The sequence below is a fragment of the Diabrotica virgifera genome, chromosome 8 (assembly GCF_917563875.1).
Source record: "Diabrotica virgifera virgifera chromosome 8, PGI_DIABVI_V3a".
NCBI classification, from domain to species: Eukaryota; Metazoa; Arthropoda; class Insecta; order Coleoptera; family Chrysomelidae; genus Diabrotica; species Diabrotica virgifera.
Genome location: NC_065450.1, coordinates 171,455,310 through 171,479,004, shown reverse-complemented (window position 1 = coordinate 171,479,004; position 23,695 = coordinate 171,455,310). Strand labels below are relative to the sequence as shown.

The window sequence follows — 23,695 nt, the reverse complement described above, 5'->3', positions numbered from 1 at the left end:
TTTCCGGAAACTGATGTAAGTGCTACAATTTTATTTGTTAGATATAGGGATAGCGGGTTTGGAAAGTATGTATCCTTTTTCGGCACTTATTTCATCTTCTTCTTTGTGTGCCGTGCTTGTTTTCAAGCGTTGGCTATCGTCGTATTAACAAGATGATGAAATGTTTCTCGGTCGGCAGCTATATGAAACAATTCCTCGACCGTTCTCCCTGTCCATTGTCTAATGTTGCGCAGCCAGGACAGTTGTTTTTTTGTTCATCCCAACGTTTTTCTTTGATTTTGAACCGGAGTGGGTGATATGACTGAAGTATTTATTTCATGGTACACGGTGAATGACAAACCTAGAGTAGCAGTAAAATAAGTCATTCTACGTTCTATAGATTCGGTGACAGAAGTATCTAAATGTCACAAATTTTTCTTATACCGTTCACCTTCAAGTGTAAAAATTAATGAAAATTAATTAAAATTAAATTAATAAAAACACATCTACAGTTGAGTCCCTCAATCTTTACCCGTACGTCATCACTTAAAGCGTACGAAACAAGTCGATGATAAGTCGAAAATTGAAATTTACTAAACGCAACAGCAAGTCACTTACTGTCACTTACTGTTGCGTTTATTAAATTTCAATTTCCGACTTATCATCCACTTATTTCGTATGCTTTAAATGATGACGCACGGGTAAAGATTCCCGGACTCAACGGTAACTTATAATACAGTAATGAGTACGCTACTAACCGGGAAAATAATTCAAAAGATGGAAAACAGTACGTTTTGAAATAAAAAGAGGTGAAGCTAGTAGAGGTAGGAACGTATCACTAGAGACCTAACAATTTACATTATATTGATAGTTTCCCACCTTTAGACGTATCTGAGGAGTGTTTGACAACTACAACTTTAGCATGACAATTTTATAAAATTATCCTGTGTTACTTTATCTCCGATACGTCTAAACGTGTAAAACTATTAATCTAATAAAAATTTATAGGTTTCTATTGATAATTTCTCACCTCTACTAGTTTCATCTCTTTTTATTGTAGCGGTTACGCCATTAACTAAATAAATCCCATTAAAATTTCATGAAAAATACCCCTCTAGAAAATTCTTTGAAGACGCCTATGGAATCGCCCAGGTGCCTACTTTCACAACGAAGCAAGAATAAAGCATCGCGCATGAATTTTATCGGATCGACACGAATCGATTTCATTGAACATTGAACGGCAGTTGGTGAGGAAACGGCTCTAAGGGCAGACGCCGCTTGTGAGGTTATTCTCATTTTTAAGTGACGGGATTGAAACAAATTTTAGATGGAAATCAAATAATTATAAGGAAATCAAACGTCAGCTAATACCATCTACAAAATTTGATAATCAAAATTAAACATCTCTTTGGACTTCTTCGCATAACAGAAGTGGATATTCCGGCGTACCTGCCTTTATTTCAGTAAGTACATAATACATTTATCTCTTATTCCTTCGTTGTGAAATCAAATGCATCATTGTAGTTAGATCTTTCGTAGATTAATTTAGCACATAAATTCCATATTATAGCTCATATTATACTTTAAATATTTGTAAAGAACGTAGAAGGTCGAGTTTTTATAGTGTCAAACCTAAATTCTAATATATTTTATACCTTATCGTTAGGCTTTTTACTTAAGTTTGTTTTATCTGTGATTTATGGAAAGTTTTACAAATACTATACAGCCTTCTGACACGCCAATCTACTGTGCGAGTCTCTGTCATGTTACCTTAAAAGTAGATTCAGAAATTTTGACATGACATTATGTATACCTAACCTGAGTTTTTGTTTTGGGTTCAGTTCAGTGAACTGCTGTACTGGTCCACAGATTCTAATAAAGAATGTAATTTAACTTGATAAATTTCATTTTAGATTCCGTCACTTAGTTATTTAGTCATGCAACTTGACTCTATCACGTTAATTATGTACTAGTACCAGATTGTTAGCAACTCGGGTGTGGATTACCCCTAGAGGTTGATGCTTCTGTTTGGAGATACCATTACCTGTAGGACAATACCATCTTTCCAGTAGGACTTACTCACCACAGCAGCCAACTAGTTTTTGCCGTGCCAAAAGGACCTTCCTAAGGACTTCAACATTTTTTTTAATAGGCGTTGTGTTAAGATAAGTTTGTTTACCTTTTTATTTACTTTTGATTACTATGTATTTGCTACTGTGTAAACTTTTCGTATGCATACGAGGAAGTAAACTACAATGGGTACATATTTTCGTGATAGATAGGGTTTTAGGTCGTTGTTTTTTTTCTCTTTGATTCAATATAAGTAGTAGTTTGTTCAAATAAATAAAATCAGGTATTGTTTAATAATCATTATAAATAAGTGCATCTTAAAATCTAATATGGAATCGGGTTGTAAAAATTTCGTCGAGGGTTTTAAATAGGGAATATGTCTGGTAGGTTTGGTTTTTAAATAGAATATAAAGAGTCACTGACCAACTCATTTATATAGACCTTTTTGCTATTCCAACGGACTTTGATTTTGGATTTTGTGATAAATACCTTTACTTAGCGCAGTGTGTAGTGGTTCATTGCACGTTAGTGGCTTTTTGGTCCTGTTTGACCGTTACACCACCCACTACCACTGTTATTGTGTTTATAGAGAGTTATATGTAACTTGTAATATATATAACTTATTTATTATTAATATATTTGTAAGTATATATTAAGGTTGGCGTTTTATTTCAGTGTGTATTACCAGTATGTAACATAGCAAGACAAGATTAGTATTTAGTATTTTGTATTTCAGGTGGTCGTAACCAGTGTCATTTAGTTCCTGTTGTTCGTTACTTCAAAAAAATCTCGAGCTGTTCAAATTCTGGGCCCAAAACTTAGTTTTTTCTTTTTGCTATAGATAAGTAGAGTGAGCTTTCAAATATTGTGCCCTAGAAGTTGAGCTGACCGAGTTGGCGCCCAGTTTCTTCTCTCTTTATCGTCCCTTTTATCTCGATCTCTCTCCAGTGGTCTTACCAGGTTGTATTAAGTTTTTGTATTAACAGGTCTTATTTTCTGCCTAGTTATTATCATTTCATTATCAAATCTTTCCTTTTATATCTCTAAGCTAATATTCGGTGTATGGAAGATGGAAGCTAGCCCGAATAGTCATACTTGAGATTTAGTGTCTCTCTGCCCATTTGATTTGTCCTTCTGAGCTAAGCCCCTCTTCTTTTTGTCTTAAATCCCTTCTCATTTATTTTTCACCCTATTTAGTCAGTTCTTTTCTTTAAAATCTCTATACCCAGAGTACAGAGGTTTCATTATTTCACAACATGTTTTTCCTCCTTTACGTTTTGTTGCCGATTATTAGCGCACTCATCACTGTATATTCATAATTCTTAATAAAAGAATAAAAAATAGTTAAACGCCGTAAAAATGAGTGGCACATACACTCCAGCTACAAAACAGCTAATATGAATAGTACGTGGCGCAAAAATGTATTTTTGTTTTGATGGAAAATAAAATTATAATTTTATTTTGAAATAGTTTCCATTGTATTTGCTAAATTTGAAGTAAAATGCGCCACAAATGAGTAACTTTGATACAGTTTGCATTTTGACGCTCTTTTATGGCGTGATTTTCTTCAAATTTAGCAAATATTATGGAAAATTCTGTCAAAATAAATCTAGAATTTTATTTTCCATCAAAATGAAAATATATTTTGGTGCCACGTAATATTCATATCAGATCTTATGTATCTGGAATATTGTGGGCGCCCCTAATTTTTACGGCGTTTAGCAGCTTTTTATTCTTGTATCAAGAGTTTTCAAAGGTTTTTATAAATTAAATGTATGATATTGAATGTAATGTTTCTCGATTGCACGTTAATCGTTATAAATGGTCACCTTTGTCGCACTATCGCCTACATGATCTAGTGGTTACGACACTAATATAAACTTGTAATAGAGCAATCCGAGTTCATATCCCAGCCATCCCAACTTTTTTCAATATAATTCTGTGTGTCCATCGAATGTACACCAGATTTTTTTTCTCTACGGAATAGATTAAACAAAAATATTGGGATGGCTAGCAAATGAACTCAGATTTTCCGATCAAATTTCCCTATTATTTTCTATTTTTTTTCCAGCGCAAACAACAGAGGATATTCTTCGGGGACTGCTTTATTAGAAAATGGAATAAGTGAGCAGCAGTGCCGAATGAATTTCATTTTCTGTAATACTCGATATTACTGTTTTTATTACGTGCTACATATATATAAAAATTGTTTACTTTTCCGGAAACTGATGTAAGTGCTACAATTTTATTGTTAGATATTGGGATAGCCGGTTTGGAAACTATGTATTCTTTTTCGGCACTTATTTCATCTTCTTCTTTGTGTGCCGTGCTTGTTTTCAAGCGTTTGCTATTGTCGTATTAACAAGCTGATGAAATGTTTTCCGATCGGCAGCTATATGAAACAATTCCTCTACCGTTCGACCTGCCCATTGTCTAATGTTACGCAGCCAGGACAGTTGTTTTCTTCCAAAAAAGCGTTTTCCTTCGATTTTGAAGCGGAGTGAGCGATATTTATGTCCTCTCGTTATAGGGATGGGAAAACCTACCGGTTATAACCTAAAACCGGTTTTTTTACTTCGCAATAACCGGTTTTGCCGGTTGTATTTTGTCACGGTTATAACAGGTTTTTTATTTTTAATGTAATAACCGGTGAAAAACCAGATAAGATACATTAGATAATAAAACCTTAGTAGTTACCGGGTAATTAAAAAATAATGAATTCCGAGAAAAAATACTGGTTGTTTAAATTCATCAATAATTCTTGCTCACTGGAATATGTTTAAGAAATGTGATAAGCTGAACTAGCAATTTTGATGAACTTGAGAATAAGCAGGTCATGTTTGCTGAATTGGGGATTCTATTGAAAACAGATATTAAAAGATATTAGTATCAATGTCAATCAGCTGTGTGCTGTGCAGAATGTGCAGTCATAGTTGTATTATTTGTAATAAAAAATGCTATACCTACACAAATGAGCCTGTGGAATCACTTAAAAAAATGAAAAAAAAAATAGTTTTGTGTATCTTATATAAAATTTTGTGATTTTTTTTTCGAATATACAACAAAGGCTATAGCGGGATAAGATGGTAAAATCTGCACTCGGCTGGATTCTTAGTTGGGGTTGGTCAATCGAAAGTACATAATTCAAAAACCCCCTAACCAAATTTTTAGCTCCCTATGTGACCCCAGGTGTCCCCTATCGAAAAAAATGTGTTTTTTAGAAAAACATTTTTTTGGAGCGATCTGTTGCTTTAAAAAATGTGAAAAAAATTGTGAATGTACACTATTATACCCTAAATCACACTGATTTTTTTCAGATTTTTTGGATCAAAATTGACGCCAGAAAAAAATTTTGAAATTTTCAAAAAATTTTTGGGTTATGTAGGTAATTTTTGGCTAGCTCCGACAAATTTTTTTTAGTGTAGTTTTTTCTGTTCTTTTGAATGGCAGTTATAGTTTTGCCATTTTCTCGCCGGAAATTACTCAAAATTCGAAAAAACCCATTTTTTTGGTTACCCCCCTCATATTTTTAGTGTTTACTGAGCGATCTTTTCTTTAAAAAATCTAAAAAAAATTATGAACATACATTGATGCCCAAAAATATACTATTTTTTTTTCAGATTTTTTGGATCAAAATTGAAAAATTTTGAATTTTTCAAAAAATTTTTAGGTTATGTAGGTAATTTTTGGCGAGCGCCGACATAATTTTTTTTAGTGTATTTTTTCCGTTCTTTTGAATGGCTGGGATAGTTTTGCCATTTTCTCGCCGGAAATTGCTCAAAATTCGAAAAAACCCATCTTTTGGTTCCCCCCTCATATTTTTAGTGTTTACTGACCGATCTTTCCTTTAAAAAATCTGAAAAAAATTATGAACATACATTGATGCCCAAAAATATACTGTTTTTTTTTTCAGATTTTTTGGATCAAAATTGAAAAATTTTGAACTTTTCAAAAATTTTTTAGGTTATGTAGGTAATTTTTGGCTAGGTCCGACATAGTTTTTTTTAGTGTATATTTTTCTGTTCATTTGAATGGTTAGGATAGTTTTGCCATTTTCTCGCCGGAAATTGCTCAGAATTTGAAAAAACCCATTTTTTTGGTTCCCTTCCTCATATTTTTAGTGTGTCCTGAGCGATCTGTTCTTTAAAAAATCTGAAAAAAAATTATGAACATACATTGATGACCAAAAACATACTTTTTTTTATCCGATTTTTTTTAATCAAAATTGAGGCTAGAAAAAATTATTGAATTCCTCAAAAATTTTTTAGGTTATGTAGGTAATTTTTGGCTACCTCCGACATAATTTTTTTTAGTGTATTTTTTTCCGTTCTTTTGAATGGCTGGGATAGTTTTGCCATTTTATCGCCGGAAATTGCTCAAAATTCGAAAAAACCCATTTTCTGGTTTCCCCCCCCCCCTCATATTTTTAGTGTTTACAGAGCGATCTGTTCTTTAAAAAATCTGAAAAAGATTATGAACATACATTGATGCCCAAAAACATACTTTTTTTTCAGATTTTTTGGATCAAAATTGAGGCCAGAAAAAATTATTGAATTTTTCAAAAAATTTTTAGGGTATGTAGGTAATTTTTGGCTAGCTCTGATATAATTTTTTCTTCTTTTGAATGGCTTGGATAGTTTTGCCATTTTCTCGCCGGAAATTGCTCAAAATTCGAAAAAACCCATTTTTTGGTTTTCCCCCCTCATATTTTTAGTGTTTACTGAGCGATATTTTCTTAAAATAATCTGAAAAAAATTATGAACATACATTGTTATGCCCAAAAACATACTGATTTTTTTTAGATTTTTTGGAATAAAATTTTACTCAGGGAAATTTTTTGAATTTTTCAAAAAAAATCGTTTATGTAAGCCATTTTTGACAGACTTCGAAATAATTTGTGTATTTTTTTTTTCGTTTTTTTGAATAACTGGGTTAGATTTGCCATTTTCTCTCCGGGACTTCCTCACAATTCGAAAAGAGCCATTTCTTTGTGTCCCCCTATGTGTACACATAAACTCAATTGCATGTCAATAAATAACGATTTTTGATGTCAAGAAATAACGATTTTCCGTTATTTTGAATAGCGTGATCAGGTTTTTTGAGAAAAGAAGGTAGCCATTTTGAGAAGAGAATATGCATAAAATACGACAAACTCCCTTTGTTGATATTTTTCCTATGTTTTTAGTAGACAACCTTAGCCTCTAACTATAGGAACATGGCTACCTTAATTACATTATGTATAGATCAATTCATAGATATTTCTTCGTCTTAGTTGTGTTTTCCGATTTCTCAATTGAAATTACCATATTAATATTACCTTTTGCGTATTTATTAATTAAGTTAAGGTAATTGAAAGTTAATTTTTTGATACGCTAGAGTACCTATTTTAAAAAATATATCAATATTAAAAATATTTAAATATATATAGACATTATTAATGTTATTAATAAGTAATTATAAATAATTAATAAGTAATTATTAAAAACGTTTTCACAGCATGAAATATGCCATACAGTTATAGGCAAACGTTTATTTTCAACGTTATTTGATTTATTAATTTTACTTTTCAAAGGTGTAAAATAAATAAAATTATTCGTTAAAAGTTACATTTTCAATAAGCAAACACATTTGCACCGTAATCAAGTTATTTCCATAAATGTAGCTTACTAAATAAGTATGTGAATATCTACATATTTATATTTTCAATCCATGATATACATAGATAGAATAAAAATACAATAATACTATAGGTAAGCATAAGCCAATTCGTGCTCGATTTTCCACGTGCGGCACAGTGCGCAGCACGTGGAAAATCGAGCACGAATTGGCTTATGCTTACCTATAGTATTATTGTATTATTATTCTATCTACAGTCGAAAAAATGAAAGAATACCCATGGACGAACATATAAAACACGCTGTATTTTCCTGTCACCTTGTCACAAAGAAAATTGTCCAGTGCAATTACATGTAACAATAATTGTTACATGTACTTGCGCTGGCCAATTTTTTGTGTAACACAGTGACAGGAAAATACAGCGTGTTTTATATGTTCGTTCATGGGTATTCTTTCATTTTTCCTACTGTATGTATATCATGGATTGAAAATGTAAATATGTAGATATTCACATACTTATTTAGTAAGCTACATTTATGGAAATAACTTGATTACGGTGCAAACGTGTTTGCTTATTTAAAGTGTAACTTTTAACGAATAATTTTATTTACTTTACACCTTTGAAAAGTAAAATTAATAAATCAAATAAAGTTGAAAATAAACGTTTGTCTATAACTGTATGGCATATTTCATGCTGTGAAAACGTTTTTAATAATTACTTATTAATTACTTATAATTACGTATTAACAACATTAGTAATGTCTATATATATTTAAATATTTTTAATATTGATATATTTTTTAAAATAGGTACTCTAGCGTATCAAAAAATTAACTTTCAATTACCTTAACTTAATTAATAAATACGCAAAAGGTAATATTAATATGGTAATTTCAATTGAGAAATCGGAAAACACAACTAAGACGAAGAAATATCTATGAATTGATCTATACATAATGTAATTAAGGTAGCCATGTACCTATAGTTAAGGGTTAAGGTTGTCTACTAAAAACATAGGAAAAATATCAACAAAGGGAGTTTGTCGTATTTTATGCATATTCTCTTCTCAAAATGGCTACCTTCTCTTCTCAAAAAACCTGATCTCGCTATTCAAAATAACGGAAAATCGTTATTTATTGACATCAAAAATCGTTATTTATTGACATGCAATTGAGTTTATGTGTACACATAGGGGAACACAAAGAAATGGCTCTTTTCGAATTGTGAGGAAGTCCCGGAGAGAAAATGGCAAATCTAACCCAGTTATTCAAAAGAACGAAAAAAAAAATACACAAATTATTTCGAAGTCTGTCAAAAATGGCTTACATAAACGATTTTTTTTTGAAAAATTCAAAAAATTTCCCTGAGTAAAATTTTAATCCAAAAAATCTAAAAAAAAATCAGTATGTTTTTGGGCATAACAATGTATGTTCATAATTTTTTTCAGATTATTTTAAGAAAATATCGCTCAGTAAACACTAAAAATATGAGGGGGGAAAACCAAAAAATGGGTTTTTTCGAATTTTGAGCAATTTCCGGCGAGAAAATGGCAAAACTATCCAAGCCATTCAAAAGAAGGAAAAAAAATACACCAAAAAAATTATATCGGAGCTAGCCAAAAATTACCTACATACCCTAAAAATTTTTTGAAAAATTCAATAATTTTTTCTGGCCTCAATTTTGATCCAAAAAATCTGAAAAAAGTATGTTTTTGGGCATCAATGTATGTTCATAATTTTTTTCAGATTTTTTAAAGAACAGATCGCTCAGTAAACACTAAAAATATGAGGGGGGGAACCAGAAAATGGGTTTTTTCGAATTTTGAGCAATTTACGGTGAGAAAATGGCAAAACTATCCCAGCCATTCAAAAGAACGGAAAAAAATACACTAAAGAAAATTATGTCGGAGGTAGCCAAAAATTACCTAAATAACTTAAAAAATTTTTGAGAAATTCAATAATTTTTTCTAGCCTCAATTTTGATCCAAAAAATCTGATAAAAAAAACAGTATGTTTTTGGCCCTCAATGTATGTTCATAATTTTTTTTCAGATTTTTTAAAGAACAGATCGCTCAGTAAACACTAAAAATATGAGGGGGGAACCAAAAAAATGGGTTTTTTCGAATTTTGAGCAATTTCCGGCGAGAAAATGGCAAAACTATCCCAGCCATTCAAAAGAACGGAAAAATATACACTAAAAAAAATTATGTCGGACCTAGCCAAAAATTACCTACATAACCTAAAAATTTTTTGAAAAATTCAAAATTTTTCAATTTTGATCCAAAAAATCTGAAAATAAAACCAGTATATTTTTGGGCATCATTGTATGTTCATAATTTTTTTCAGATTTTTTAAAGGAAAGATCGGTCAGTAAACACTAAAAATATGAGGGGGGATCCAAAAAATGGGTTTTTTCGAATTTTGAACAATTTTCGGCGAGAAAATGGCAAAACTATCTCAGCCATTCAAAAGAACGGAAAAAAATACACTAAAAAAAATTATGTCGGCGCTCGCCAAAAATTACCTATATAACCTAAAAATTTTTTGAAAAATTCAAAATTTTTCAATTTTATCCAAAAAATCTGAAAAAAAAAATAGTATATTTTTGGGCATCAATGTATGTTCAAAATTTTTTTTCAGATTTTTTAAAGAAAAGATCGCTCAGTAAACACTAAAAATATGAGGGGGGTAACCAAAAAAATGGGTTTTTTCGAATTTTGAGTAATTTCCGGCGAGAAAATGGCAAAACTATCCCTGCCATTCAAAAGAACGGAAAAAAATACACTAAAAAAAATTTTGTCGGAGCTAGCCAAAAATTACCTACATAACCTAAAATTTTTTTGAAAATTTCAAAAATTTTTTCTGGCTTCAATTTTGATCCAAAAAATCTGAAAAAAATCGGTGTGATTTAGGGTACAATAATGTACATTCACAATTTTTTTCACATTTTTTGAAGTAAAAGATCGCTCCAAAAAAATGTTTTTCGAAAAAACACATTTTTTTCGATAGGGGACACCTGGGGTCACATAGAGAGCTAAAAATTTGGTTAGGGGGTTTTTGAATTATGTACTTTCGATTGCCCAACCCCAACTAAGAATCCAGCCGAGTGCAGATTTTACCATCTTATCCCGCTATAGCCTTTGCAAAACATCTAGGACAACAATACACCCAGTTGAGAATTTTAACAATGATTCATTATTTGTTTTTACTAATTTTACGTTCAAAATTCATTTATAATACTTCATAATTATCTTTATAGTCTTATAACTAAGTACTTATTTCACTACTTTTGTATTTTTCAATTATTTGGTATTATGTATTTGGACCCGAAACTTTCAGTGGGTTAGTATATTTATTATTATAAAGGGTGTAACAAAAAGGTAGGTCATAAATTAATTCACATATTTTGGGACCAAAAATAGATTGATTTAACCTAATTTACCTTAGTACAAATGTGCAGTTAAAAAAGTTACAGCTCTTTGAAGTTACCAAATGAAAGTGATGTTCTCCAATATATCAAAAATTGTGAGATTTTATATTGAAAATAGACATTATGGAGTATCACAAACTAAAGTGCAATATAAATGTGGCGGTGAAACTTATTGGGTATTGAATATTGATTCAAAAAACCTAAAACCGGTTTTTCGAATAACCGGATTTTTTGACCGGTTATAACCGCCAGGTTAAACCGTAAGTTAAAAAAGCGGTTTAACCGAAAACCGGTGTTTTGTCAGCAACCGCCATCCCTATCTCGTTAAATGCGACCGAAGTATTTATTTCATGGTACACAGTGAATGACAAACCTAGAGTAACATTAAAATAGGTCATTCTACGTTCCATAGATTCGGTGACAGAAGTACCTAAATGTCACAAATTTTTCTTACACCGTACACCTGCAAGTAAATGCTTTTATCGATGAAAACACATCTAACTTGTACAGTGATGAGTGTCCTTACTAACCGGCAAAATAGTGTAAAAAAATGAAACTAGTAGAGGTGGGAACGTATCACTAAAAACCTAGCAATTTACATTATATTGATAGTTTCCCACCTTCAGACGTATCGGAGGAGTGTTTCACAACTACAACTGTGGTATAACAATTTTATAAAATTCTCCTGTGTTATTTTACCTCCGATACGTCTTAAGGTGTGAAACTATCAATCTAATAAAAATTTATAGGTTTCTATTGATAATTTCCCACCTCTACTAGTTTCATTTCTTTTTATTTCCCAATGTGTTATGGTTTCCCTCTTTTACGTTGTGTTGCCGATTATTCGCGCACTCATCACTGTATATTCATATACAAGAATAAAAAACCGTTAACGCCGTAAAAATGAGTGACATACAATCCAGCTACAAAACAGCTGATATGAAAAGTACGTGGCGTAAAAATGTATTTTTGTTTTGATGGAAATTAAATTTCTATTTTTATTTTGAAATATTTTTCCATTATATTTGCTAAATTTGAAATAAAACAAGCCACAAATGAGTAACTTTAATACAGTTTGCATTCTGATGCTCTTTTGTGGCGTGTTTTCTTCAAATTTAGCAAATATTATGGAAAATGATTTCAAAATAAATCTAGGATTTTATTTTCCGTCAAAATGAAAATATATTTTTGTGCCACGTAATATTCATATCAGATCTTATGTATCTGGAATATTGTGGGCGCCCCTAATTTTTACGGCGTTTAGCAGTTTTTTATTCTTGTATCAGGAAATTTTTCAAAGGTTTTTATAAATTAAATGTATGATATTGAATGTAATGTTTCTCGTTTCTCGATTACACGTTAAGCGTTATAAATGGTCACCTTTGTCGCAATATCGCCTAAATAATCTGGTGGTTAGGACACTAAACTTGTTATAGATCAATCCGAGTTCATATCCCAGCCATCACAACTTTTTTTTCAATATAATTCTGTGTGTCCATCGAATGTACACAACTTTTTTTCTCTACGGAATAGATTGAACAAAAATATTGGGATGGCTAGCAAATGAAACCGGATTTCCCGATCAAATTTCCCTATTATTTTCTATTTTTTTCCAGCGCAAACAACAGAGGATATTCTTCGCCTACTGCTATATTCGAAAATGGAATAAGTGAGCAACAGTGTCGAGTGGAGTGAATTTCATTTTCTGTAATACTCGATATTACTGTTTTTATTACGTGCTACATATATAAAAATTGTTTACTTTTCCGGAAACTGATGTAAGTGCTAAAGTTTTATTGTTAGATATTGGTATAGCGGGTTTGGAAAGTATGTAGTTTTATTTTTCGGCACTTATTTCATCTTCTTCTTTGTGTGCCGTGCTTATTTTCAAGCGTTGGCTATCGTCGTATTAACAAGCTGATGAAATTTATATGCTCTGCTCCATTCTTGATTTTAAAGAGCCATAATACAATCCAAAACTTCTTTAACTAACTCGTTTTGCTGAATTCAAAATGAAAAAGATTAACTATAGTTCAACAATTCCAAAGTCATAGCAGCCGACTTGATTACTTTCAGAAAGTTCGCCCTCTTTACAAAACTTCTGTCTACGCTTATGCATATTTTAATAGAAAAGCATTTCCACTAAGGCCTGCAGGTATAGCGACCCAGGGAGTTTTCCTGAATGAATTTGAATGCCATTTTCGATTCTTTTCTATTTCTTTTCCCAGCGCAAACAACAGAGGATATTCTTCGCCTACTGCTATATTCGAAAATGGAATAAGTGAGCAACAGTGTCGAATGGAGTGAATTTCATTTTCTGTAATACTCGATATTACTATTTTTATTACGTGCTACATATATATAAAAATTGTTTACTTTTCCGGAAACTGATGTAAGTGCTACAATTTTATTGTTAGATATTGGGATAGCGGGTTTGGAAAGTATGTATTCTTTTTCGGTACTTGTTTCATCTTTTTCTTTGTCTGCCGTGCTTATTTTCAAGCGTTGGCTATCGTCGTATTAACAAGCTGATGAAATGTTTCTCGATCGGAAGCTATATGAAACAATTCGTCAACCGTTCGACCTGTTCATTATCCAATGTTGCGGAGCCAGGACAGATGTTTTCTTCCAACCCATCGTTTTCCCATGAAGTACTGTGGCGGCCGGTCAGGGTCGGCAGTGCCGACCCACACATTTATATAGATAGATTTTTTTAATATTTGTATCTGTGAAGTAAAAAAAATCTGTCAGATAATACAGACTAAATTTTATTCATGGTCTTTAAAAGGATTTGATCAATCCGAGCGTTAAGTGATCCCTGCGCATAACAGACTTCTCAAAAAATGAATGATCCGAGCCATTCATCTGACTTTTCGGCTAACCGTACCCAACTCATCCGTAGCTTGACGATTTACACGTAAAACTCAACGAAATAACAAGTCGATGAGCAAACGAACATACATTCTCTCCGTAGACATTAAGCGGCAGGTACGGCATATTTAAATCTGCCGGTCGGTGTTTCATTTGGCATCGCCAGATCGCATCGGCAGAAATTGTCAAAAATAATCACGCCGTTTTACGTCGTTTAATTGATATTGTAATTTTTTTAAGTTGTCAGGAATTATCATTTAGTGGACATGATGGATCGAAGCATTTGTTAAAAATCAAAGTAATTATAGAGAAAATAATAAAATTGTTTTAGAAATATTTACTTTCTGATTCGAAGTGTATTCGTAATACAGAATGAACTAATACATATAATCAAATAGTTACATTTTGAATAACGTTATTGAATCTGAGATTTAGAAAACCATTTGCTTTTCGCTGGAAGTAGATGAAACTTCTGATTATCATGTCATTCACAATTATCAATTATTGTTGTTCGATACGCGTTACGTGGAAATATTTATGAGAGGTTTTTAGGTTTTAGAGACGTGAGTAAAAGCAATAAGGCAGAATATATTTTTGGTGTTTTAAAGAACAGATTAAAATTTTTTGATATCAAAAATAAATTGGTAGGGCAAACGGGGGCAATCTTATGACGGCGTTGCTGTGATGTGTGGTGAATTTAATGGTCTCCTGTCAAAAGTTAAAACTACATATTGCATCACAAGCTTTATTTACGCACTATTATGCGCATATAATGAATTTAGTTTTGCATGATACGTGTAAAAAAATAAAGAATGTCGTCTTTTCTTGCCAGTTTAGCTCACCTAAACGGATTACTCTTTTAGAACAAATTTGTTTCGAACAAAAAAAAAGCGAACAGTTTGTCAGACGCGATGAAATTTTAAATCTCGGTTAGTTTATCTAAGCAGATTATCTCTGGTAGTTTTAGTATCTGTAGCAGATTTTCGTGAACAGCTTTTGGAAGTTTTTGATTTTGTTATCGAAGACGACGATTTTGAAATTGGCGATACCTCGATCCGTAAAGCAATCGGTTTGAGAACTTTATTAAATAATTACTCTTTTAATATTCTTTTAAGTATTTTTAAGACAGAGTTTGCCCAAGATATTCATTATTGTTCAAAATCAGTCAACTGACATTATTTATTAAAAAAATAGAATACGAAAGCTGGTGCAAAATCTCAGAGATTTTCGTAATGATAGTAGTTTCCAATATATACGCAATGACATTTTGGATTCGCTTGATATTTCCGAACCATCCCAAAAAGACAACAACATGATACATATCTCGAAAAATGAGTAGGTATATCTTGAAATTTTGGATACCTACTAATATGTGCAAATAGATACTCGTTTTTCGAATTTTGAAGATTTGCAAATTTTTAAAGTTACCTTCGCCAAAGAATTTCCAAGATATTTATTATAACAAGTTATGTACTTAAAAATTATGCCGATCCAAATATTTTCAGAAAGTTGGATAAGTTACAAAATATGTATGTATAATTCTATGTAGTAAGTACTGCAATTCAATATAACAAACTGTTGATCAATTTTCTTATCACCACTACCACCAATTTCTGTCTCAAATAAAAATAGGATGTATCTTGTCAAACAAGAGAGAATGTCAAGTACATCAAATAAAAAAAAAAACAAAAAACAACAAAATCTCCTCTGATTATTTAAGCCTTTTAGTTTGATGGTATACCTATTATGAGGAGACAAAAAACCTTGCCGATCCTATCTCCAAGGCCACGAGCCGCCACTGAATTGAAGTATTTATTTCATGGTACACGGTGAATGACAAACCTAGAGTAACAGTAAAATAAGTCATTCTACGTTCCATAGATTCGGTGACAGAAGTACCTAAATGTCACAATTTTTTCTTACATAGTACTCCTGCAAGTAAATGCTTTTATCAATGAAAACACATCTAACTTTTACAGTGATGAGTGCGCTACTAACCGGCAAAATAGTGTAAAAGACGGAAAATATAAAACGTTTTGAAATAAAAAGAGACGAAACTTGTAAAGGGGGTAACGTATCACTAGAAACCTAGCAATTTACATTATATGGTTATTTTCCGTTAGTCTTTTCACGAAAAAATGAACATGGTACACGGTGAATGACAAACCTAGAGTAACAGTAAAATAAGTCATTCTACGTTCCATAGATTCGGTGACAGAAGTACCTAAATATCACAAATTTTCCTTACACCGTACACCTGCAAGTAAATGCTTTTATCAATGAAAACACATCTAATTTATACCGTGATGAGTGCGATACTAACCGGCAAAATAGTGTAAAAGACCAAAAAAAAAAAGGTTTTGCAATAACAAGAAATGAAACTAGTAGAGGTGGGAAAGTGTCACTAGAAACCTTGCAATTTACATTATATTGATATTATCCCACCTTTAGACGTATCGGAGGAGTGTTTGACTACTACAACTGTGGCATGACAATTTTATAAAATTTTCCTGTGTTACTTTGTCTCCGATACGTCTAAAGGTGTGAAACTATCAATCTAATAAAAATTTATAGGTTTCTATTGATAATTTTTCACCTCCACTAGTTTCATCTCGTTTTATCTCACAACGTATTATGTTTTCCGTCTTTTACGTTGTGTTGCCGATAATTAGCGCACTCATCACTGTATTGTATATATTAATACAAGAATAAAAAACTGCTAGACGCCGTAAAAATGAGTGACACATACAATACTCCAGCTAAAAGAGTGCTCCAGCTACTTTTTATTCTTGTATCAAGAGTTTTTCAAAGGTTTTTATATGTTAAATTGTATGAAATTGAATGTAATATTTCTCGATTGCACGTTAAGCGTTATAAATGGTCACCTTTGTCGCACTCTCGCCCAATTGATCTAGTGGTATAGTCGGTTCGCTAAACTCAGACGCAAATGGCTAAAGATTTTAGTACGTAACTTTTTTGTTTTTTGCCAATTTTGACAAAATTTGCAAAACTACTAAAGATTTAGTAAATTGTTAACTATTTAGTAATAATTTTTTTGGCAATTTTATCAAATTGGCAAAATTACTAGCTTAAATCACTAGCCAGTTGAGTCTGAGTTTAGCGAACGGACTATATCCATCGAATGTACACTAGATTTTTTTCCTCTTCGGAATAGATTGAACAAAAATATTGGGATGGCTAGCAAATGAACTCGGATTGGCCGATCAAATTTTCCTATTATTTTTTTCCCAGCGCAAACAAGAGAGGAATTCTTTGCCTACTGCTCTATTCGAAAATGGAATAAGTGAGCAGCAGTGTCAAATGAATTTGATTTTCTGTAATACTCGATATTACTGTTTTTATTACGTGCTAATATAAAAATTTTTACTTTTCCGGCAACTGATGTAAGTGCTAAAATTTTATTGTTAGATACCTATTGGGATAGCGGGTATGGAAAGTATGTATTCTTTTTTCGGCACTTATTTCATCTTTTTCTTTGTATGCCGTGCAAAACACCAAAACTGGAACATTGGAAATTGGAAAATTGTGCTATTTTCAAACGAAAGTAGAATGTGTAAAATCAGATGATTAACGAATTCGTTTACTAAGAGGGCGAGGAACACAGGCAAGAAAGGAAACTGACAGATTTGTTGATAAATATAAAAGAGGAAGGGTCATGTTCTGAGAGGAATTAAGATCGGGAAAAAAATCCTTAATTTTCATTCAACCAAGTTTAATAGCTCGTATAGGCTATTGATTATATTCAAAATAAGATAGCTAAAAGGAACTACAACGTTAACGGGGTTTTATTATTTCATATGGTCATTGGATATCTATGTATGAAAAAACCGCGAAGTGCTACCATTTAAAGGGGTGCGTTTTTGAGAAATGGGTGAATTAGTCCCTGGGCACGGGTTACATTAGGGTGAGTTCTATGCACTTTTGCTACAAACATACCTACATAAAAATTGTTCCTGGTTAAATTTTCTATCTAAATATCACTTTTTAAAGTCAATGATACTTTTTTTACAAAAATATATTTAAAAGAAAAAGCACAAAGAAACCCAAAAGAAAGAAATTTTGTTTTTTGTCCCATAACTTTTGTCCACGAGGATATAGTTATAGACATTACCTTAGAGAAAAAAAACCTACATATCTCTTCTTTAAAATGTTGTTAAGTAGAGGTAATTAGGATTTTTGGTTTTCGAGATATGATTTTTCAAATTTCGCCACTCACAGCAATTTTGGGCAATTTTCCTTGTTATTTTGCAAATATTGTTCTGTAACTTTTTTCTACGTAACTTTAGGTATATGCAATAGTACATGTAATAAAAATAGAAATCAATTACCTTTAAAATGGTCTACTGTATAACGTTGTACGACTTTTTTCTAAAGAGATTATGGTTTTTAAACGTTTTATAATTTTAACGATTTTTTTATAATATAATATAAAAATAAAATAATATATTATAATTATTATAATATAATATTATATTATAATATATTATATATTATATAATATTATATTATATATTATATAATACCTAATATAAAAAAATATCACTTTTTACGATTATTTTTGAAATTTCTCATTGTAACTTTCTTCTTCTACATTTAGGTATATATTATATTATATAATAAAAAAGCTTATTTTTTTTACTTTAATGGTGCATTTCAAAAAATTGAAAAATACAAAAAACTACAGATATTATTTTCCAAATGTAAACGATTTTTGATTTTAGGATTATTTTTTAAATTTCTCATTATAACTTTTTTTTCTTGTACATGAATATACTATATATTGTTCAATAAAGAGGGCTTACTTTCTGTTCTTTAAAATGGTGTATCATCTATATTTAAATAATGGAAACCAAGTGATTCTTTGATATTTCTTTACCTGTATTATTTAAAAGTATTTCTTTTACAAAAATTACATAAACAGTAGTCTTAGAAAACATCACTTTAGTTAAAATTATTTAAACGTTGACATCTAAAAAATTTTCAAAATCAAAGTCCATCTCTTCGTTAGCGTTAGCTTCAATATCTTCCTCTGACACCTCAGTTACCTTAGAGTTCCCACAATTAGTACCCATGCACATGCACCTTTGCAGAATATTGAACAACTAATTTCTATCTTCCTACAACCACAGTTTTTTGTACATCCTTTGGTACATTTACATGCTATTTTTTTAAGCAAAGCTTGTGGTGCAGGAGCTTTGACAGTAAATATTGGAATTAATCCAGATTTTGAAGTTTGCCCGGCCGAGTCAAGTGGATCCAAGTATTACCTATAAAAAAAAAGGATTCAATCATAACACACAATCACATAAAAAAGTTATAATGAGAAATTTAAAAAATAATCTTAAAATCAGAAATCGTTACAAGTACTTATTACATTTTGAAAAAGCATACCTTATTCAAAAATAATCCTAGAATTTTTTATAATACACCATTTTAAAGTAAACAAAATAAGCTTTCTTTTTTATTATATAATATACCTTAATGCAGAAAAAAAATTGTAATGGAAAATTTAAAAAGTAATCGCAAATAATATAAAAACTTGTTAAAAGTATAAAATCTTGAAAAAGATAACCTCTTTAAAAGAATTCGTACAACATTATACAGTAGAACATTTTAAAGGTAATTGATTTCTATTCCTCTTACATGTACCATTGCATATGCCTAAAATTGCATATAAAAAAGTTACAAAACAGTATTTGCGAAATAACAAGGAAAATTGCCCAAAATTGCTGTGAGTCGCGAAGTTTGAAAAATCATATCTCGAAAACTGTAAACCCTAATGACCTCTACCAAACATCATTTTAAAGAGAAAATATGTAAGTTTTTTTTCTGGGAAGCAATGCCTATACCTATATCCCCGTAGACAAAAGTTATGGGACAAAAAACAAAATTTCTTTCTTTTGGGTTTCTTTGTGCTTTTTCTTTTGGATATATTTTTGTAAAAAAAATATCTTTTGACTTCAATAAGTTATATTTATATAGGAAATTTAACCAGGAACAATTTTTATGTAGACATGTTTGTACCAAAAGTGCATAGAACTTACTCTAATGTAACCTGTGCCCAGGGACTAATTCACCCATTTCTCAAAAACGCACCCCTTTAAATGGTAGCACTCCGCGGTTTTTTCATATATAGAGATTCATTGACCATATGAAATAATAAAACCCCGTTAACGTTGTAGTTCCTTTCTATAGTACATAATCAATAGCCTAGTAGGTATGTTGATTTGGTTCTATAACCTGTAGTTAGACTCCTGAGGGATGGGATGGAAGAAAATTTAATTTAGCATTAATTCACTTAAAATAATAAAAAATATCAGATGAATCCATATTCCAAGTTTGGTTAAGTGTATTATACATTTTTGGTAAAAGGATCTCAGCAACATTTCTTGTTTGAAACAATTTTTTGTACTGCGTACATATTTTCCATTCAGCCCCTTCCTAAGCGAGGAGTTTTTATGGATAATCTCCGGGATAGGCGTAGCAAACTTTTTTGCATATTTTGTGTGCCAAAATTGATTTCCTCAGCAAAATTCAGCTTGTTCGTATTAGAAATCAAAATATTGTCTCTGATTACTCTAATATTTGTTTTGTTATATTATAAGCAGCAGCAAAGATAACTCTGGGCTAATTAGCAAAATACAAGGAAATGTTATTTATCAGCAATTTTATTGCTGGAATCGAATCTTATGATTGTATATAATAATAATATAGGTAAACAAAGTCCGCAAATAGTGTGCTCCTTTTTTTTATAAACAAACTGGCGCCCGAAAATCGTGTTTTTTCAATTTTTGCTCTCTAACTCCAAAGATTTTAACTTTACACCAAAATACCCAAAAAAATTCACCGTAATTATATTCTGCATAGGGAGGTCTTTTTTCCGATTTACTTCGACGAAAATTTTCCCCGGAAAATGCCGGTTTTTTCAACAAAATCTTTAATTTTCAACTAGAGTCGGATGAACTAAAGTTCAGAAGTCGATGGAAATTGAATGAACAGTTTGGCAAGAATTGAATTGTTAATTAAAAATTTACGGTCGCTATAATAACCACAATAATTTTGATAAATATTAATAAATAGACATCGTATAAGAAAATAAAACTACATATCTTTTCCAGTTGTAGACTTTTTTTAGATAAACTTACTACAAGTGTACCGTTTAACGTTAAAAACACAGATATTTTTATTTGAAAGCTATATAATTATTTAAACAATCTTTATTTAAACAAATTAATATTTTTTGTTATAATAAATAAATTAATTTATTATAACCAAACAAAAGCAAGTTTGACATTTAATAATGCGTTAGTTAGATGGCTCTACTCGAGTTACTTGGGAACAAAAACAGAATGAAGAAGATTGCTCTATGGGAAGCCAAGAAAATGCATTTTTTTAACGTATACCGATTTTGACCTTTGGGAAGACATTTTCCCCAACCTAATTTTTGATTGGAATTTTACTATTTTTTCAATTTTCATTCGTAATATCGATAGTTTTTATTATAATAATATATGTTATGAGTATTTCAAAGATATGAAAATTGGTGTGGAGAAAGAGGACCAAAATAAAAAGGTGATGGTTCAAAAATTAGGATCCTATTGTTTATATCTTTGCCGTAAATGCCGGTCAATTTTGACCGGTTGTATCTCAGGATCCACATATCACAATTACACGTTTTTTCTTTTAAAATAATCATCCTGCTGATTTTTCCCAATACCGTTTTCACGATTTAATTTAATTTAATATTTCCTGAAATATTCTATTTTATATAAGCCAAGAAATTGTTTATAACTTTAAAATATTCCTGAGTCCGCTTAAATACTCCAATTTCAATTCTGTAAAGTACATTGGATAGGTACAGTATCTATTTATACAGAAATGATGACTACTCGTACCTATTATAACTATTGTGGTTATTATAGTGACCGTAAATTTTTAATTAACAATTTAATTGTTGCTAAACTGTTCATTCAATTTCCATCGGCCTCTGAAATTATAATCTATACAAAAAGAACTTTTATATTACCAAGTTATTTAATTATTGATAAACAATTACTTATCTAAAATTATGTTTAAAAATTAAAGATTTAAGAAAAACACGTCTCTATGCAGAACTTAATTACGGTGAATTTTTATTTGAGTGTTTTTGGTATAAAGTTAAAATCTTTGGAGTTATAGAGCAAAAGAAAAAAAAAACGATTTTCAGGCGCCATCTTGTTTATAAAAAAAGTAGCATATATCTGCGGACTTTGCATACCTATATTATTAATATATAGAATCATAAGATTCGATTCCTGCAAGAAAATTGCTGGTAAATAACTTTTCCCAAAAATGGCCTATTCTCCGATAATCTGTCCAGACTAATAGGATATTATCATTTTTAAAGTTTGTAGAAAACTACACAGGAAAAGACGACAATAAATTGGCACCAGTGTTTTATATTGTTTTTATGTTAAAGGAAGCATCCCCTTAAAGACCTATAAACATAGCGGTGTCCCTAATCCTCCCATCCGACCAAGACACTCGCCTATGGCACCAAAACGTAAATGTTTGCGAGCAAGTGAAGCGGTAAATTACATTTGACAATTGCTTGCAGTGAGCGGGTGTCGCCACCACAAAAGGTCGAATTAGTGTTCACGAGATACGCCTTTCCATTTCCACTTGGAGAGCAAGATCGACTCGATACGGCTCTTGCAGGATGAACCCGATAAAGGTCGATTAAGGCGAAAGCCGCAGATCGTTAGTAAAAACTGCAATATATCGGGCTTAAAAGTTTGACTCCGCGTGGTGTTTTACGGATAATAACACAGAAGGCATGTTGACGAAATCGACACTAAATCATCGATTCCTTTTTAATTTGTACTTCCTTGCTTTGAAAACATTTTACCTTTTTTTCAGTTACTTGTATAAAAAGAGTTATTTTAGTCTATTTAAAGTGTAATTGTATTTATCTCTAATAGTATGGTATAGTTAGACAAAAACCCAGACATCCAAAGTGAAAGTTATCCTCTAACACCAAATTGTTCTATATGGTCCATATAATGTTCAGAAAAAAGTCATTTTGAGCGTCGGGTTTGGGTGGGAGAGGGGGAGAAATCTGTAAATTCGTAGTTTTATACGTTTTTCTTCAATATTTCTAAAACTATGCGGTTTAGCATGAACAACCCTCTATACAAAATTGTTCTACATTAAATTTGAAATGAAAAAGGCCCTATGCATAACCCTTCTAAAATAATGAACGGTTCCAAAGTTATGGAGGTAGTATAGTATAATTGGTCCAAAAAAGGCCTAACCCAGACATCCAAAGTAAAAGTTTGCCTTCACCACCAAATTGTTCTACGGTCCACATATTGTTTAGTAAAAAGTTACACCATTTTGAGCGTCCGGTTTGGGAGGGATGTCGGTAAATTAGTAGTTTTTCGTCAATATTTTTAAAACTATGCTTTAGCGTAAAGAATGTTCTATAGAAAAATGTTCTACATACAATTTAAAACAAAAAAGGTTCTTTACATAATTGTTATGAAATCAACGGTTCCAGAGTTACGGAGGGTGAAAAGTGGAGGTTTTCGATACTTTTTATATTCACCGATTTCTCCCCCCTCTCTTCCCCAAATCCGGCGCTCAAAATGGTGTAACTTTTTTCTGAACATTATGTGGACCATATAGAACAATTTGGTGTTGGAGGATAACTTTCACTTTGGATGTCTGG

General features: G+C 31.3%; 1 long non-coding RNA gene across 1 annotated transcript; it reads left to right on the top strand.

Moving 5' to 3' along the window:
* The first annotated feature begins 1,225 nt into the window (after positions 1 to 1,225).
* LOC126890527 (uncharacterized) lies at positions 1,226 to 2,698 on the top strand. Its single transcript, XR_007700347.1, has 2 exons — positions 1,226 to 1,442; positions 1,893 to 2,698. It is a non-coding gene; the product is annotated as an uncharacterized LOC126890527 (long non-coding RNA).
* Positions 2,699 to 23,695: the final 20,997 nt, after the last annotated feature.